The sequence below is a fragment of the Nerophis ophidion genome, linkage group LG09, assembly GCF_033978795.1.
Source record: "Nerophis ophidion isolate RoL-2023_Sa linkage group LG09, RoL_Noph_v1.0, whole genome shotgun sequence".
Taxonomy (NCBI): domain Eukaryota; kingdom Metazoa; phylum Chordata; class Actinopteri; order Syngnathiformes; family Syngnathidae; genus Nerophis; species Nerophis ophidion.
The window spans coordinates 76091273-76110856 of record NC_084619.1 but is presented as its reverse complement, the minus strand read 5'-3'; the positions used below and the strand labels follow the sequence as shown (position 1 = coordinate 76110856).

At 44.2% G+C, this 19584-nt stretch overlaps 1 protein-coding gene across 4 annotated transcripts in view; it reads left to right on the top strand.

The window, feature by feature from the left end:
* LOC133559737 (cGMP-dependent protein kinase 1) overlaps positions 1–19584 on the top strand; it is a 274083-nt gene that overhangs the window by 47386 nt on the left and 207113 nt on the right. The gene's annotated exons all lie outside the window — the stretch shown is intronic.

The following is a 19584-nucleotide window of genomic DNA, read 5'->3' as shown; positions in this document are numbered from 1 at the left end:
TCTTGGGAGTAGTGAGCGGAATGATGCAGATAGTCCAGCTTCTTGGGAGTAATGAACGGAATGATGCAGATAGTCCAGCTTCTTGGGAGTAATGAACGGAATGATGCAGATAGTCCAGCTTCTTGGGAGTAGTGAGCGGAATGATGCAGATAGTCCAGCTTCTTGGGAGTAGTGAGCGGAATGATGCAGATAGTCCAGCTTCTTGGGAGTAGTGAGCGGAATGATGCAGATAGTCCAGCTTCTTTGGAGTAGTGAGCGGAATGATGAAGATAGTCCAGCTTCTTGGGAGTAGTGAGCAGAATGATGCAGATAGTCCAGCTTCTTGGGAGTAATGAACGGAATGATGCAGATAGTCCAGCTTCTTGGGAGTAATGAACGGAATGATGCAGATAGTCCAGCTTCTTGGGAGTAGTGAGCGGAATGATGCAGATAGTCCAGCTTCTTGGGAGTAGTGAGCGGAATGATGCAGATAGTCCAGCTTCTTGGGAGTAGTGAGCAGAATGATGCAGATAGTCCAGCTTCTTGGGAGTAGTGAGCAGAATGATGCAGATAGTCCAGCTTCTTGGGAGTAGTGAGCAGAATGATGCAGATAGTCCAGCTTCTTGGGAGTAGTGAGCGGAATGATGCAGATAGTCCAGCTTCTTGGGAGTAGTGAGCGGAATGATGCAGATAGTCCAGCTTCTTGGGAGTAGTGAGCGGAATGATGCAGATAGTCCATCTTCTTGGGAGTAGTGAGCGGAATGATGCAGATAGTCCAGCTTCTTGGGAGTAGTGAGCGGAATGATGCAGATAGTCCAGCTTCTTGGGAGTAGTGAGCGGAATGATGCAGATAGTCCAGCTTCTTGGGAGTAGTGAGCGGAATGATGCAGATAGTCCAGCTTCTTGGGAGTAATGAACGGAATGATGGAGATAGTCCAGCTTCTTGGGAGTAGTGAGCGGAATGATGGAGATAGTCCAGCTTCTTGGGAGTAGTGAGCGGAATGATGCAGATAGTCCAGCTTCTTGGGAGTAGTGAGCGGAATGATGCAGATAGTCCAGCTTCTTGGGAGTAGTGAGCGGAATGATGCAGATAGTCCATCTTATTGGGAGTAGTGAGCAGAATGATGCAGATAGTCCAGCTTCTTGGAAGTAGTGAGCGGAATGATGCCGATAGTCCAGCTTCTTGGGAGTAATGAACGGAATGATGCAGATAGTCCAGCTTCTTGGGAGTAGTGAGCGGAATGATGCAGATAGTCCATCTTCTTGGGAGTAGTGAGCGGAATGATGCAGATAGTCCAGCTTCTTGGGAGTAATGAACGGAATGATGCAGATAGTCCAGCTTCTTGGGAGTAGTGAGCGGAATGATGCAGATAGTCCAGCTTCTTGGGAGTAGTGAGCGGAATGATGCAGATAGTCCAGCTTCTTGGGAGTAGTGAGCGGAATGATGGAGATAGTCCAGCTTCTTGGGAGTAGTGAGCGGAATGATGCAGATAGTCCAGCTTCTTGGGAGTAGTGAGCGGAATGATGGAGATAGTCCAGCTTCTTGGGAGTAGTGAGCGGAATGATGCAGATAGTCCAGCTTCTTGGGAGTAGTGAGCAGAATGATGCAGATAGTCCAGCTTCTTGGGAGTAGTGAGCAGAATGATGCAGATAGTCCAGCTTCTTGGGAGTAGTGAGCGGAATGATGCAGATAGTCCAGCTTCTTGGGAGTAGTGAGCGGAATGATGCAGATAGTCCAGCTTCTTGGGAGTAGTGAGCGGAATGATGCAGATAGTCCAGCTTCTTGGGAGTAGTGAGCGGAATGATGCAGATAGTCCATCTTCTTGGGAGTAGTGAGCGGAATGATGCAGATAGTCCAGCTTCTTGGGAGTAGTGAGCGGAATGATGCAGATAGTCCAGCTTCTTGGGAGTAGTGAGCGGAATGATGCAGATAGTCCAGCTTCTTGGGAGTAGTGAGCAGAATGATGCAGATAGTCCAGCTTCTTGGGAGTAATGAACGGAATGATGGAGATAGTCCAGCTTCTTGGGAGTAGTGAGCGGAATGATGCAGATAGTCCAGCTTCTTGGGAGTAGTGAGCGGAATGATGGAGATAGTCCAGCTTCTTGGGAGTAGTGAGCGGAATGATGCAGATAGTCCAGCTTCTTGGGAGTAGTGAGCGGAATGATGCAGATAGTCCAGCTTCTTGGGAGTAGTGAGCGGAATGATGCAGATAGTCCATCTTATTGGGAGTAGTGAGCAGAATGATGCAGATAGTCCAGCTTCTTGGGAGTAGTGAGCGGAATGATGCAGATAGTCCAGCTTCTTGGGAGTAATGAACGGAATGATGCAGATAGTCCAGCTTCTTGGGAGTAGTGAGCGGAATGATGCAGATAGTCCATCTTCTTGGGAGTAGTGAGCGGAATGATGCAGATAGTCCAGCTTCTTGGGAGTAATGAACGGAATGATGCAGATAGTCCAGCTTCTTGGGAGTAGTGAGCGGAATGATGCAGATAGTCCAGCTTCTTGGGAGTAGTGAGCGGAATGATGGAGATAGTCCAGCTTCTTGGGAGTAGTGAGCGGAATGATGCAGATAGTCCAGCTTCTTGGGAGTAGTGAGCGGAATGATGCAGATAGTCCAGCTTCTTGGGAGTAGTGAGCGGAATGATGCAGATAGTCCAGCTTCTTGGGAGTAGTGAGCAGAATGATGCAGATAGTCCAGCTTCTTGGGAGTAGTGAGCAGAATGATGCAGATAGTCCAGCTTCTTGGGAGTAGTGAGCGGAATGATGCAGATAGTCCAGCTTCTTGGGAGTAGTGAGCGGAATGATGCAGATAGTCCAGCTTCTTGGGAGTAGTGAGCGGAATGATGCAGATAGTCCAGCTTCTTGGGAGTAGTGAGCGGAATGATGCAGATAGTCCAGCTTCTTGGGAGTAGTGAGCGGAATGATGCAGATAGTCCAGCTTCTTGGGAGTAGTGAGCAGAATGATGCAGATAGTCCAGCTTCTTGGGAGTAGTGAGCGGAATGATGCAGATAGTCCACCTTCTTGGGAGTAGTGAGCAGAATGATGCAGATAGTCCACCTTCTTGGGAGTAGTGAGCAGAATGATGCAGATAGTCCAGCTGCCTGGTTCAAGACTTACAGGGGAATCAAACCAGGAGTCCGTCAGTGACAGGCCACACCACTAACCACTCATACACATCTAATAAGTCTGTTATGGTCTTCTTAGCCCCTTTTTAACAACTTTTTTTATTCTTGGAACCCCCAGTTCCTGGTTCTCTAAGTTCTTAGAGAAGTCTTGTTTCCACCGCATTTCACAGATGAGATACTTTATGCAAATCAGGCTGATGACGTAAGGAAGAGTGCTTTACTACAGTTAATCTACACTGATATCATGTAAATAAACACACAATATCAGGTCACAGTTGTTTTACTTAAAATACAAATTAATCATATACAAAACGATATTATTTATAAAATAAAGTGTACCGAATTGTTCATAAAAAGTCAGGCTTTTGTCCGCAATGTCCAATAGTCAGAAAGTCTTCCTCTCAGTAAATGATGGATTCATGAGAGTCAGGAGAGTCATGTTGGTCAGTTGGAGCTGTAAATAACAATATATAAATGATATAAATGTCAGTGTTTATCTGTAAATAACAATATATAGATAATGTAAATGTCAGTTCATCTGTAAATATCCCATCCATCCATCCATCCATCTTCTTCCGCTTATCTGACGTGGGGTCACGGGGGCAGCAGCCTAAGCAGGGAAGCCCAGACTTCCCTCTCCCCAGCCACTTCGTCTAGTTCTTCCTGGGGGATCCCGAGGCATTCCCAGGCCAGCCGGGGGACATAGTCTTCCCAATGTGTCCTGGGTCTTCCCCTTGGTCTCCTACCGGTTGAACGTGCCCTAAACACCTCCCTAGGGAGGCGTTCGGGTGGCATCCTGACCAGATGCCCGAACCACCTCATCTGGCTCCTCTCCATGTGGAGGAGCAGCGGCTTTACTTTGAGTTCCTCCCGGATGGCAGAGCTTCTCACCCTATCTCTAAGGGAGAGACCCAAAGCTCATGACCATAGGTGAGGATGGGAACGTAGATCGACTGGTAAATTGAGAGCTTTGCCTTCCGGCTCAGCTCCTTCTTCACCACAACGGATCGATACAACGTCCGCATTACTGAAGACGCCGCACCGATCCGCCTGTCGATCTCACGATCCACTCTTCCCTCACTCGTGAACAAGACTCCTAGGTACTTGAACTCCTCCACTTGGGGCAGGGTCTCCTACCCAAACTGGAGATGGCACTCCACCCTTTTCCGGGCGAGAACCATGGACTCGGACTTGGAGGTGCTGATTCTCATTCCGGTCGCTTCACACTCGGCCACAAACCAATCCAGTGGGAGCTGAAGATCCCGGCCAGATGAAGCCATCAGGACCACATCATCTGCAAAAAGCAGAGACCTAATCCTGCAGCCACCAAACCAGAACCCCTCAACGCCTTGACTGCGCCTAGAAATTCTGTCCATAAAAGTTCTGAACAGAATGGGTGACAAAGGACAGCCTTGGCGGAGTCCAACCCTCACTGGAAATGTGTTCGACTTACTGCTGGCAATGCGGACCAAGCTCTGACACTGATCATACAGGAAGTGGACTATGTTCTGACACTGATCATACAGGGAGTGGACTATGTACTGACACTGATCATACAGGGAGTGGACTATGTTCTGACACTGATCATACAGGGAGTGGACTATGTTCTGACACTGATCATACAGGAAGTGGACTATGTTCTGACACTGATCATACAGGAAGTGGACTATGTTCTGACACTGATCATACAGGGAGTGGACTATGTTCTGACACTGATCATACAGGAAGTGGACTATGTTCTGACACTGATCATACAGGAAGTGGACTATGTTCTGACACTGATCATACAGGGAGTGGACTATGTTCTGACATCTGATCATACAGGAAGTGGACTATGTTCTGACACTGATCATACAGGAAGTGGACTATGTTCTGACACTGATCATACAGGGAGTGGACTATGTTCTGACACTGATCATACAGGAAGTGGACTATGTTCTGACACTGATCATACAGGAAGTGGACCGCCACAATCAGACTCTCTGAGCACTCCCCACAGGACTTCCCGAGGGACACGGTCCAATGCCTTCTCCAAGTCCACAAAGCACATGTAGACTGGTTGGGCAAACTCCCTACCAGTCTACAGTCAACAACCTAAAATGTTGAGTTAAAATAACTCAAATAAGGGTTTGTCCTATTCTGAACCAGCAGTTGGGTTATTTTTCAACCCAACATATTTCAGTGTGTACTCGGATAGTTTTTGGTGGAAACAAAAGGGGGATCTTTATTAAGTTCCCTATTGTTGCATCTCACTGAGTTCTGGAGTCCTGTGGAGGGTCTCTCGGAGCCCGAGCGGGTTTCATGCAGTGCGGGGAGAATTTTCCACGAGCTGGCAGAAGATTTAGACGAGAGCTTTTGAAAAGACTGGATTGTGCCAAAGTGTGTTTAGAGAAGCTGCCATTGGCTGACGGAGAGTCTCTGCAGACCCTGGTGTGTGTTTACCTTTACCTTTCACTGTCTCCCTTTTCTCTCTCTCACTCCGCTTTTAAGACTTTTCTACTTTCATGCTCACTTTGGGCTGTTGCATCAGCGCCGGCTTCTCTGCAAGAAGAAAGCATCTTCCACTTAAACATGCACTCACCTGCACCATCGACATCAGGGCTCTCAGACTCAATTTACCTGGGGGCCACTGGATGCAGAATCTGTCTGAGGCTGGGCCGCAAAGGAAGATTTCTTAGAAAATATTTTTAAATGTCTATTTTTATTGTCCACACAAAATAAAATCAAAATATAAATGAACAAAATGAGGATTAAGAAATGTGAGACAATGCAAATTAAATGATAAAAAAAACAAATAACGATTTGAATAGGTCCAGGTTATCGGGGACTGTTATGACTGCCGGACAGGTGTCACAGTGCGACTGCAGCCAGGCACTTTAGAAAACCCTCATCTCCATGGCAACGTTTCTTTCCCTTTCACTCATTTGCCGCTTTTCCACTAATGCAGGGGTAGGCAACCCAGAACGTTGCCATTTTGAACCCAAATAATAAAAAACGTCTCTGTCTGGAGCAAATGGGAGGGGGTTTCTCTGCTTGCATCACACAAGTGACGTCAATGTTCGGCCCTCGAGAGCCACATACCACACCGTGATTGGTAGATAGTAGAGTTTTGCATGAGTGGCGCTGTCAAACGCCATTCATGCAAAACTCACGGGCCGCTCTAACATTAAACTTTCATATTAAGGTGGGGGCTGCAAAACAACATCTCCGTCAATAACGCCGCGTGTCTGAGACCCCTGATCTAAATAGCCAGCAGAGAGGCAGAATATTAGGCACACCTAAGTACAACACCCAAAAGCAATGAAGTTGGCACGTTGTGTAGATGGTAAATAAAAAGAGAAAACAATTATTTGCAAATCCTTTTCAACTCATATTCAATTGAATAAACTGCGAAGACAAAATACTTAATGTTCACACTGGAAAACTTTTATTTTTTATTGCAAATATTAGCTCATTTGGAATTTGATGCCTGCAACATGTTTCCCAAAAAAAGACTGAGAAAGTTGAGGAATGCTCATCAAACACTTATTTGGAACATCCCACAGGTGAACAGGCTAATTGGGGAACAGGTGGGTGCCATGATTGTCTATAAAAGCAAGTTTCGTGTAATGCTCAGTCGTTCACAAACGAGGATGGGGCGAGGGTCACCACTTTGTCAACAAATGCCTGAGCAAATTGTTAAAGAACAACATTTATCAAGCAGCTATTGCAAGGAATTTAGGGATTTCACCATCTACGCTCTGTAATGTCATCAAACGGTTCGGAGAATCTGGTGAAATCACTGCACGTAAGCGGCGAGGCTGAAAACCAATGCCCGTGACATTCAATCCCTCAGGTGGTACTGCATCAAAAAGTGACATTGGTATATAAAGGATATCACTACTGATATCTCTGACAAAACCACTGTCAGTTACTGCAGTTGGTCGCTACATCTGTAAGTGCGAGTTAAAACTACTATGCAAAGCCAAAGCCATTTATCAACAACATCCAGAAACACCACCGGCTTTTCTGGGCCCGAGATCATCTAAGATGGACTGATGCAAAGTGGAAAAGTGTTCTGTGGTCTGACGAGTCCACATTTCAAATTATATTTGGAAACAGAGGACGTGGTGTCCTCCAGAACAAAGAGGAATAAAACCATCTGGATTGTTATAGGCGCAAAGTGTAAAAGCCAGCATGTGTGATGGTATGGGGGTGTATTAGTGCCCAAGGCATGGGTAACTTACACATGTGTGATGGTATGGGGGTGTATTAGTGGCCAAGACATGGGTAACTTACACATGTGTGATGGTATGGGGGTGTATTAGTGTCCAAGGCATGGGTAACTTACACATGTGTGATGGTATGGGGGTGTATTAGTGCCCAAGACATGGGTAACTTACACATGTGTGATGGTATGGGGGTGTATTAGTGAACAAGACATGGGTAACTTACACATGTGTGATGGTATGGGGGTGTATTAGTGTCCAAGGCATGGGTAACTTACACATGTGTGATGGTATGGGGGTGTATTAGTGCCCAAGACATGGGTAACTTACACATGTGTGATGGTATGGGGGTGTATTAGTGAACAAGACATGGGTAACTTACACATGTGTGATGGTATGGGGGTGTATTAGTGAACAAGACATGACTAACTTACACATGTGTGATGGTATGGGGGTGTATTAGTGCCCAAGGCATGGGTAACTTACACATGTGTGATGGTATGGGGGTGTATTAGTGAACAAGACATGGGTAACTTACACATGTGTGATGGTATGGGGGTGTATTAGTGAACAAGACATGGGTAACTTACACATGTGTGATGGTATGGGGGTGTATTAGTGAACAAGACATGGGTAACTTACACATGTGTGATGGTATGGGGGTGTATTAGTGAACAAGGCATGGGTAACTTACACATGTGTGATGGTATGGGGGTGTATTAGTGCCCAAGGCATGGGTAACTTACACATGTGTGATGGTATGGGGGTGTATTAGTGCCCAAGACATGGGTAACTTACACATGTGTGATGGTATGGGGGTGTATTAGTGAACAAGACATGGGTAACTTACACATGTGTGATGGTATGGGGGTGTATTAGTGCCCAAGGCATGGGTAACTTACACATGTGTGATGGTATGGGGGTGTATTAGTGCCCAAGGCATGGGTAACTTACACATCTGTGAAGGCACCATTAATGCTGAATGGTTCATACAGGTTTTGGAGCAACATATGCAACGTTATCATGGACGCCCCTGCTTATTTCCGCTAGAGAATGCCAAGCCACATGTTACATCAGTGTGGTTTCGTAGTAAAAGAGTGCGGGTACTAGACTGGCCTGCCTGTAGTCCAGACCTTTCTCCCGTGGAAAATGTGTGATGTAATATGAAGGCTAAAATACCATAAGGGAGCACGTTGAAGAACTTAAGTTGTACATCAAGCAATCATTGGAAAGAATTCCACCTGAAAAGCTTAAAAAATGTGTCTCCTCAGTTCCCAAACCTTTACTGAGTGTTGTTAAAAGGAAAGGCCATGTAACAAAGTGGTACAAATGCCCCTCTGACAACTTTTTTGCAATGTGTTGTTGCCATTAAATTATAAATTTACAATAATTTGCAAAAATAAAACTTAAATTTCTCAGTTTGAACATAAAAATCTTGTCTTTGCAGTCTATTCAATTGAATATAAGTTGAAAGGGATTTGCAAATCATTGCATTCTGTTTTTATTCAGCATTTACACAACCTGACAACTTAAGTGGTTTTGGGGTTTTCCAGGACGCGGTGCTGGGTTACGTCGAAGCTGAAACCCAACATTTGTCTCATAAACCATAAATAAGAGCAGGGAAGCAGACAGGAAGAGCATGCTTTTATTGTTGAAAGTACACGTGAGAGCGGACGCTTAAAAGTTGGATGCTTGTTTACTTTTAAGCCAGCAAATGCATTTGATAGCCGGGCAGTTGCTAAGAGACAGATCCTTGCAGAGCTTCATGCAATGTGTGTGGATTTCAAAAGTGGAGAAACTCTACAAAAAAAGAAGTCCCAAAATAGAATTGTTCTCCTCTTTGGTGCTGACGACCACGGCGACTAAAACTGGAGAGAAGATGTGAGATGATGAGGTATTAATGTCATCCCCGGGGGAAGCAGATAAACAAAGCTGGAAGAATTTCATTAAACCCCAAAAAGGTCATTTTTACAAGTCTGTTGTCCTCCTTATCTTGCCTCTTTTTGCCACACTTTCATAAATAAATGAGAGCTCACTGGACACCAGGCTTGGAAGTGCAGAGAAGCACAAGTCGCCGGAATAAACATTTCATGACAATAATCATTCACGCAACCAACCTTTTATTCTGCGTGTGTGTGTGTGTGTGTGTGTGTGTGTGTGCATGTGTGTGTGTGTGTGTGTGTGTGCGGGCGTGCGTGCATGTGTGTGTGTGTGTGTGCGGGCCTTTCTCCATTGATGAATATCCCACCGAGGCTTTTAGTGGCTTAGATTTATCTTCATCAGACACCTAATGAATTATTCTGCTCATCCTAAATGTTGTTTTTTTGTTGTTTTCAGCCAACAGACCTGATTGAGCACAATGTGTCCATCATGTCCTCATGTAGCATGTCTTTTTATTTTTTCGGACTATAATGTGCAATAATATTGTGTATATATATATATATATATATATATATATATATATATGTATATATATATATCCATCCATCCATTTTCTACCGCTTATTCCCTTTTGGGGTTGCGGGGGGCGCTGGCGCCTATCTCAGCTACAATCGGGCGGAAGGCAGGGTACACCCTGGACAAGTCGCCACCTCATCACAGGTCCAACACAGATAGACAGACAACATTCACACACTAGGGACCATTTAGTGTTGCCAATCAACCTATCCCCAGGTGCATGTCTTTGGAGGTGGGAGGGGCCCATCCCCAGGTGCATGTCTTTGGAGGTGGGAGGGGCCTATCCCCAGGTGCATGTCTTTGGAGGTGGGAGGGGCCTATCCCCAGGTGAATGTCTTTGGAGGTGGGAGGGGCCCATCCCCAGGTGCATGTCTTTGGAGGTGGGAGGGGCCTATCCCCAGGTGCATGTCTTTGGAGGTGGGAGGGGCCTATCCCCAGGTGCATGTCTTTGGAGGTGGGAGGGGCCTATCCCCAGGTGCATGTCTTTGGAGGTGGGAGGGGCCTATCCCCAGGTGCATGTCTTTGGAGGTGGGAGGGGCCTATCCCCAGGTGCATGTCTTTGGAGGTGGGAGGGGCCTATCCCCAGGTGCATGTCTTTGGAGGTGGGAGGGGCCTATCCCCAGGTGCATGTTTTTGGAGGTGGGAGGGGCCTATCCCCAGGTGCATTTTTCGACTATAAGGCGCACTTGAAATCCTGTTATTTTGTGAAAACTCTGCGCCTTATAACCCGGTGCGCCTAATGTAGGGAATGCTTTTGGTTGTGCTTACCAACCTTGAAGCTATTTTATTTGGTACATGGTGTAATGATAAGTGTGACCAGCAGATGGCAGTCACACATAAGAGATACGTGTAGATAGCAATATGATGACAGTAAATTGTATATATTCCAGTGGAAATATAGAACATTACACGCATCGCTCAAAAATCAATGAAAATGTTTTAGTAGGACTTTGGTAAGCTGTGAAGCCGCACGGCTTGATGGATTGTGCTTCAACATAGGAGTATTATTATGTTTTGTGCATAAGGAAGGATGTATCAGGAGACACATTGTTGAAGCTTTTCTGGTGGACTTCTTTCTCATTCTTGCTTGATGTTCAGCTTAAGTTGTTCAACAGTCTGGGGTCTCCGTTGTGCTCTTTTAGGCTTTTCAATGGGAAACAGCTCTGGACTACAGGCAGGCCAGTCTAGTACTGACACTCTTTTACTATGAAGCCACGCTGTTGTAACACGTGGTTTAGCATTGTCGTGCTGAAATAAGCAGGGGCGTCCATGATAACGTTGCTTGGATGACAACATATGTTGCTCCAAAAGCTGTACGTACCTTTCAGCATTAATGGTGCCTTCACACATGTGTAAGTTACCCATGCCTTGGGCACTAATACACCCCCATACCATCACACATGTGTAAGTTACCCATGCCTTGGGCACTAATGCACCCCCATACCATCACACATGTGTAAGTTACCCATGTCTTGGGCACTAATACACCCCCATACCATCACACATGTGTAAGTTACCCATGTCTTGTTCACTAATACACCCCCATACCATCACACATGTGTAAGTTACCCATGTCTTGGGCACTAATACACCCCCATACCATCACACATGTGTAAGTTAGTCATGCCTTGGGCACTAATACACCCCCATACCATCACACATGTGTAAGTTACCCATGCCTTGGGCACTAATGCACCCCCATACCATCACACATGTGTAAGTTACCCATGTCTTGGGCACTAATACACCCCCATACCATCACACATGTGTAAGTTACCCATGCCTTGGGCACTAATACACCCCCATACCATCACACATGTGTAAGTTACCCATGCCTTGGGCACTAATGCACCCCCATACCATCACACATGTGTAAGTTACCCATGTCTTGGGCACTAATACACCCCCATACCATCACACATGTGTAAGTTACCCATGTCTTGGGCACTAATACACCCCCATACCATCACACATGTGTAAGTTACCCATGTCTTGGGCACTAATACACCCCCATACCATCACACATGTGTAAGTTACCCATGCCTTGTTCACTAATACACCCCCATACCATCACACATGTGTAAGTTACCCATGTCTTGGGCACTAATACACCCCCATACCATCACACATGTGTAAGTTACCCATGTCTTGGGCACTAATACACCCCCATACCATCACACATGTGTAAGTTACCCATGTCTTGGGCACTAATACACCCCCATACCATCACACATGTGTAAGTTACCCATGTCTTGGGCACTAATACACCCCCATACCATCACACATGTGTAAGTTACCCATGTCTTGGGCACTAATACACCCCCATACCATCACACATGCTGGCTTTTACACTTTGCACCTAAAACAATCCGGATGGTTATTTTCCTCTTTGGTCCACAGTTTCCAAAAACAATTCGAAATGTGGACTCGTCAGACCACAGAACACTTTTCCACTTTGCATCAGTCTATCTTAGATGAGCTCATGCCCAGCGAAGCCTGGCAGCGTTTCGGGGTGTTGTTGATAAATGGCTTTGGCTATGCATAGCAGAGTTTTAACTTGCACTTACAGATGTAGCAACCAACTGTACTTACTGACAGTGGTTATCTGAAGTGTTCCTGAGCCCATGTGGTGATATCCTTTACCCACTGATGTCGCTTTTTGATGCAGTACCAACTGAAGGATCGAAGGTCCGTAATATCATGGCTTACGTGCAGTGATTTCTCCAGATTCTCTGAACCTTTTGATATTACGGAGCGTAGATGGTAAAATCCCTAAATTCCTTGCAATAGCCGGTTGTTCACAACGTGGTGACCCTCACTCCGTCCTTGTTTGTTAATGGGTGTACATTTCATGGAAGCTGCTTTTATAGCCAATCATGGCACCCACCTGTTCCCAATTAGCCTGCACACCTGTGGGATGTTCCAAATAAGTGTTTTGATGAGCATTCCTCAACTTTGCCAGTCTTTTTTGCCACTCGTGTCAGCTTTTTCGAAACATGTTGTAGGCTAATATTTGCAAAAAATCACGTTTTCCAGTTCGAACGTTAAGTATCTTGTCTTTGCAGTCTATTCAATTGAATATAGGTTGAAAAGGATTTGCAAATTGTTGTATTTTGTTTTTATTTACCATTTAGACAACGTGACAACTTCACTGATTTGGGGTTTGACGATGCTATTTGGCGGAGTGTTGCAGTTTTCCTCTTTCATTCCCAGACCCTCCATCTGGCTCACAAAGCCCACAGAGTGCTTCTTACACGTTCATCCCCCCCCCCTCCCTACTTTGAGGCCCCCCGCCCCTAAAAAAAAAAGAGCATATTTTGTCCTTTTAAGGAAAGCCCCACTTGCTCTGCCCTAAACATTGCTGGTGCAAATACATCATCCTCACAAAACAGTGGAACGCTAAAGGTTTTTTTTTCTTGAATAGGAGTCTGCTCGATGTCGCCCCCCGGAGGTCATACCTATTACACGCCGTGGCGAGGCGGGAAGTCTCCCGAGTGTAACGAGGTTAATGAGCTGTGTTTCAACTGGATTACGGGAGGAGGAAGTCATTGATTTCCAGCCTTTTCCCAGGTGAACTTACAAACCAGTTTCAGCGAAACGTCACATTTTTAACGAGGGAGATGATGTCATGTTCGAATCCCCTCCGGGCCCGGCTGACTCAAAAAAGAGGCCGTAAAAATAGACGCGGCTCCACGCGAGGGATTTTTCACTCTCAGCCTTTCCATTCCCGCCCGCGGTATGACGACGGAGCGCCGGAGGGTGGGCGGCGGTGTCAAAACGCCCGGCGGGGGGACGTGTAAGATGTCGGACAAGATTTGAGGCGACGCGCCAGACGAGGATAGATGCTGATACTGTGAGGTGAGACTGGATGAGAGGAGATAAGGTGAGGAGACAGTGGAAGCAGATTGGAGGACGCAATGAGATAACGCTCAAGTGAGACAAAATGAAGTAACAACAACAAAAGGTCGACTGAAATGAGAAGAGAAGAAAAGAAAACGTAGAAGAGATGAAATAAAATTTATTTTTTACTACAGTATATCTCATTTTATATCTCTGCCTCAGATGTATCTCATTTCATCTCATCCTATACAGCAAACTCATTTTAGATCGGAGGCCGCATGGAGAAAAATCTACTCCCCAAAATCTACTCTCAAATCCTAGCACAATAACTTAAAAATCGATCGTATGCGTTTCTGTTGTCTTCATAGCGAGAGTGAGTCCATAACACGCTAAATGGCTCACTAAGTGCATTCCATTTAATGTCAACAATTTAATTGGTCCACCGTTGCCCGTTCAGCAATATTTTGGTCTGATGTGAGGAGGCTAAAGTCCATAACTGTATACATTGCAATATGCAGAGCATGGGAATAATTAACTAATTAAACATGGAGTATATTATTTGTTTCCTTTTCTCTAAAAGAGAATGAAAAGTTATTCATCTTAGAATTTGGGAATTTTTTTTCTTTTATTCAATGCCTGTCTCTCAGAATTGTAATTTCCTTCTATTATCTAAAGCAGGGGTGTCAAACTCATTTTAGATGGGGGGCCACATGGAGGAACATCTACTCCCAAGTGGGCCGGACTGGTCAAGATCGCGGCACGATGAAGTTGTCAGGTTGTGTACATGGTAAATAAAAATAAAATACAATGATGTGCAAATCATTTTCGACTATGTTCAATTGAATAAACTGCAAAGACAAGATATTTAAGGTTTGAAATTGTAAACTTTATCATCTTTTGCAAATATTAGCTCATTTGGAATTTGATGCCTGCAACGTGTTTCAAAAAAAGCTGACACATGTGGCAAAAAAGACTGAAAATGTTGAGGAATGCTCATTCAACACTTATTTGGAACATCCAGCAGGTGAACCGGCTAATTGGGAACAGGTGGGTGCTATGGTCGGCTATAAAAGCAGCTTCCATTAAATGCTCACTCATTCACAAACAAGGATGGGGCGAGGGTCACCACTTTGTCAACAAATGCCTGAGCAAATCGTCCCAACAGTTTAAGAATATTTCTCAACCGGCTATTGCAAGGAATTTAGGGATTTCACCATCTACGCTCCGTAATAATATCATGAAAAAGTTCAGAGAATCTGGAAAAATCACTGCACGTAAGCGGCAAGGTTGGAAACCAACATTAAATGCCCGTAACTTTCAATCCCTCAGGCGGTACTGCATAAAAAAGCGACATCAGTGTGTAAAGGATATCACCACATGGGCTCAGGAACACTTCAGAAAACCACTGTTGGTAACTACAGTTGGTTGCTAGATCTGTAAGTGCAAGTTAAAACTCCACTATGCATAGCCAAAGCCATTTATCAACAACACCCAGAAACATCGCCGGCTTGGCTGGGCCCGAGATCATCTAAGATGGACTGATGCAAAGTGGAATAGTTTTCTGCGGTCTGATGAGTCCACGTTTCAAATTGTTTCTGGAAACTGTGGACGTCGTGTTCTCTGGAACAAAGAGGAAAATAACCATCCGGACTGTTATAGGCGCTAAGTTCAAAAGCCAGCATCTGTGATGGTGTGGTACATACAGATTTTGGGGCAACATGTGCTGCCATCCAAGCAACATTATCATGGACGCCCCTGCTTATTTCAGCGAGACAATGCCAAGCCTACTTTCCTGGCCCGCCTGCAGTCCAGACCTGTCTCCCATGGAAAATATGTGGCGCATTATGAAGCGTAAAATACGACAGCAGATGTTGAAGGACTGAAGTTCTACATAAAACAAGAATGGGAAAGAATTCCACTTTCAAAGCTTCAACCATTAGTTTCCTCAGTTCCCAAACGTTTATTGAGTGTTGTTAAAAGAAAAGGTGATGTAACACAGTGGTGAACATGCCCTTTCCCAACTACTTTGGCACGTGTTGCAACCATGAAATTCTAAGTTAATTATTTGGAAAAAAAAAAAAAAAAGTTTATGAGTTTGAACATCAAATATGTTGTCTTTGTAGCATATTCAACTGAATATGGCTTGAAAAGGATTTGCAAATCATTGTATTTTGTTTATATTTACATCTAACACAATTTCTGGGGTTTGTAACCCGGTGTGCCTAAAGTACAGAATAATCCTGGTTGTGTTTACCGACCTCGAAGCTATGTTATTTGGCACATGACACAATCACTTTACTTGCCACTGTAACCCACCGGACTACAATACTCTTCACTGCGATGAGGTGGCGACTTGTCCAGGGTGTACACTGCCTTCCACCCGATTGTAGCTGATAGGCTCCAGCGCCCCCCGTGATCCCGAAGGGAATAAGCGGTAGAAGATGGATGGATGGATGGACAATACTCTTTATTCAATGACTGTAATTAAAGTAAAAACAAGTATAAAGAAGTCATACTGTTCCCTTACCTTTGTTCATACTACTGTCCCCATGGTCCGAAAAATATGGTACTCCATGAGTGCGTGTGTAAGCTTTGTTCAGCATCGCAGAACAAAGTCCGAACAGCCCAGGTGTCCGTGAAGGAACGGGGTCGAAGGTATTTCAGAGGGTTTTTTTGCCTCAACGATCTTATTGGTGTGTTTGCAGCACAACTTTGCCAAGGTCGATGCAGAAGTAGCCGGACTGTAGAGAAGGGTTGTCTCAGTTAGGACGAGCCGATGCATTCCAATAGATCTTCTGCCGTAGTTTCATCCCTGGCTCTCAAATTGATCATGATTTGGTCTTGCAGAGCGGAAAGCTTCTCCGAGATGTAATTCGATTTGCGATTTAGTTCAAAACCACAAACAGTCTAAGTGCTTAAAGCTCCGCCCTGCCCATCAATCATTTGTGGCAGCTTTAGGGTACCTTCAACGTCGGCCAGCTTCTTCCAATGGTGCGATACATCAAGGCAACGCTTACTCCAATCAGCAGATGTCCTGTTATCATGATCCCCAATCCTTAACGTCCTCAACTGAAAGAATCGCCAGGCACACGACCCTCCGCGCCCCCCCAGGATCCATCGAATATCCAGCAACAAACATTCTGTCAGGACAGCCGGGGTCCCCCTGAACTCGAGTTTTTCGTCAAGCTGTTGGTCAGTTGGTCAATTCCCTGCTTTAGATTTTGGAAAGCGTTGCAAAAAAGAGGCTGCCAGAAAGTTACGAAAAAAACGGAAAAAAGACGCAAAATCAGCCGTAGAGAAAGTAAATCTTACCTGTGGGTTGCCCTCATTCTTCTCCGGAGTGTCAAGGCCCGCCTGCTGCTGTTAAAGTCTGCACATCTCTGAAACTGAGGGACACATTTTTGAAGCTTCTCAGGTGGAATTCTTGCTTGATGTACAGCTTAAGTCAGGGGTGTCCAAACTTTTTCCACTGAGGGTCGCACACTGAAAAATCAAAGCAAGCGGGGCCATTTTCATATTTTTTATTTTAAAAACCAATACAATATATGTATAAAAATATTCAGTTAGGCCCCAAAGGTTTTGGTACAAAAAATATAAAAAATGTGTCATTATTCAGTATTATTATTTTCATTATTATTCAAGTTTTAAATCTCTAGATCAACATTAGGAAAAATGCAAAAGTATGCAATATTTTCACCCAACAACATATTTTTAGGTGGAATATTTGAGATTATAGAATAATCGGAGCCTTAATTTTGGATTTTGATTCATTATTATTTTTTGAGAAATGACACTTAAATAATTGGAGATCCAATAGTGTCCTACTCATTAAAGTGTTAAAAAATAAATCATATATATATATTTTTTACCGTTTACTTTTAGCACAATAATCACAAGATCAACTTCAGATCCAGCCGTCAATTATTAGTTTTATTGTTGTTTATATTTTTTGTTTGTTTTAGGCCCTACTTAAAAAAAACAAAAAACAGCTCAGTTTTTATATGGCAAAACACAAAATATGCAACATTTTCCCCCCAAAATATTTCAAATTGGAATATTTAATGTGACGTAATCGGAGCCTTGAATAGGTCAATAATTCAGAAGGACATTGATTTTGATTCATTATTATTTTTTAAAGAAAGAAACAGCCTGCATGACAGCTTTGTGTTATAAGAGTAAACATTGCAACAATTTCTTGTTACATTTCACCTGTTTGCTCTTCTATACCACTTTTTATGTTTTACATTTTTTTCAATTGTATTCTTAAAATGTGCTGTGGGGCCACACTTTGGACATCCTGGCTTAAGTTGTTCAACAGTCCGGGGTCTCCGTTGTGGTATTTTAAGCTTCATAATGCACCACACATTTTCAATGGGAGACAGGTCTGGACTGCAGGCGGGCCAGGCTAGTACCCGCACTCTTTTACTACGAAGCCACGCTGTTGTAACACGTGCCAAATGTGGCTTGGCATTGTCTTGCTGAAATAAGCAGGGGCGTCCATGATAACGTTGCTTGGATTGCTCCAAAAGCTGTATGTACCTTTCAGCATTAATGGTGCCTTCACAGATGTGTAAGTTACCCATGCCTTGGGCACTAATGCACCCCCATACCATCACACATGTGTAAGTTACCCATGTCTTGTTCACTAATACACCCCCATACCTTCACAGATGTGTAAGTTACCATGCCTTGGGCACTAATACACCCCCATACCATCACACATGCTGGCTTTTACACTTTGCACCTATAACAATCCAAATGGTTATTTTCCTCTTTGTTTTGAAGAACACCACGTCCTCTGTTTCCAAATATAATTTGAAATGTGGACTCGTCAGACCACAGAACACCTTTCCACTTTGCATCAGTCCATCTTAGATGATCTCAGGCCCAGCCAAGCCAGCGCCATTCCTTGGTGTTGTTGATAAATGGCTTTGACTTTGCATAGTAGAGTTTTAACTTGCACTTACAGATGTAGCGACCAACTGTAGTTACTGACAGTGGTTTTATGAAGTGTTCCTGAGCTCATGTGGTGATATCCTTTATACACTATTGGTTTTTGATGCAGTACCTCCTGAGGGATCAAAAGTCCATAATATCATCGCTTACCTGCAGTGATTTCTCCAGATTCTCTGAACTTTTTGATGATTTTACAGACCGTAGATGGTGAAATCCCTAAATTCCTTGCAATAGCTCGTTGAGAAATGTTGTTCTAAAACTGTTTGACAATTTGCTTACAAAGTGGTGACCCTCACCCCATCCTTGTTTGTGAATTACTTAACATTTCATGGAAGCTGTTTTTATAGCCAATCATGGCACCCACCTGTTCCCAATTAGCCTGCACACCTGTGGGATGTTCCATATAAGTGTTTGATGAGCATTCCTCAACTTTATCAGTATTCATTGCCACTTTTCCCAACTTCTTTGTCACGTGTTGCTGGCATCAAATTCTAAAGTTAATGATTATTTGCAAAAAATAAAGTTTATGAGTTTGAACATGAAATATGTTGTCTTTGTAGCATATTCAACTGAATATGGCTTGAAAAGGATTTGCAAATCATTGTATTCCGTTTATATTTACATCTAACACAATTTACCAACTCATATGGAAACAGGGTTTACATATATATATTATATATAAATAGTTGACTACAACTAAACATTTACCTAACAAAGGAGCATCCATGTGTTGCAAGCTTTCGACCACAAAGTTAGTCAGAAGGAATTTGTATGTTTCTCTTTTAAAGTCCAAATGATTGTCACACACACACACACACACACACACACACACACACACACACACACACACACACACACACACACACACACACACACACACACACACGCACACACACACACACACACACACACACACACACACACACACAATTATTCTCTGCATTTGACCCATCACCCCTGATCACCCCCTGGGAGGTGAGGGGAGCAATGAGCAGCAGTGGCTGCGCCCGGGAATAT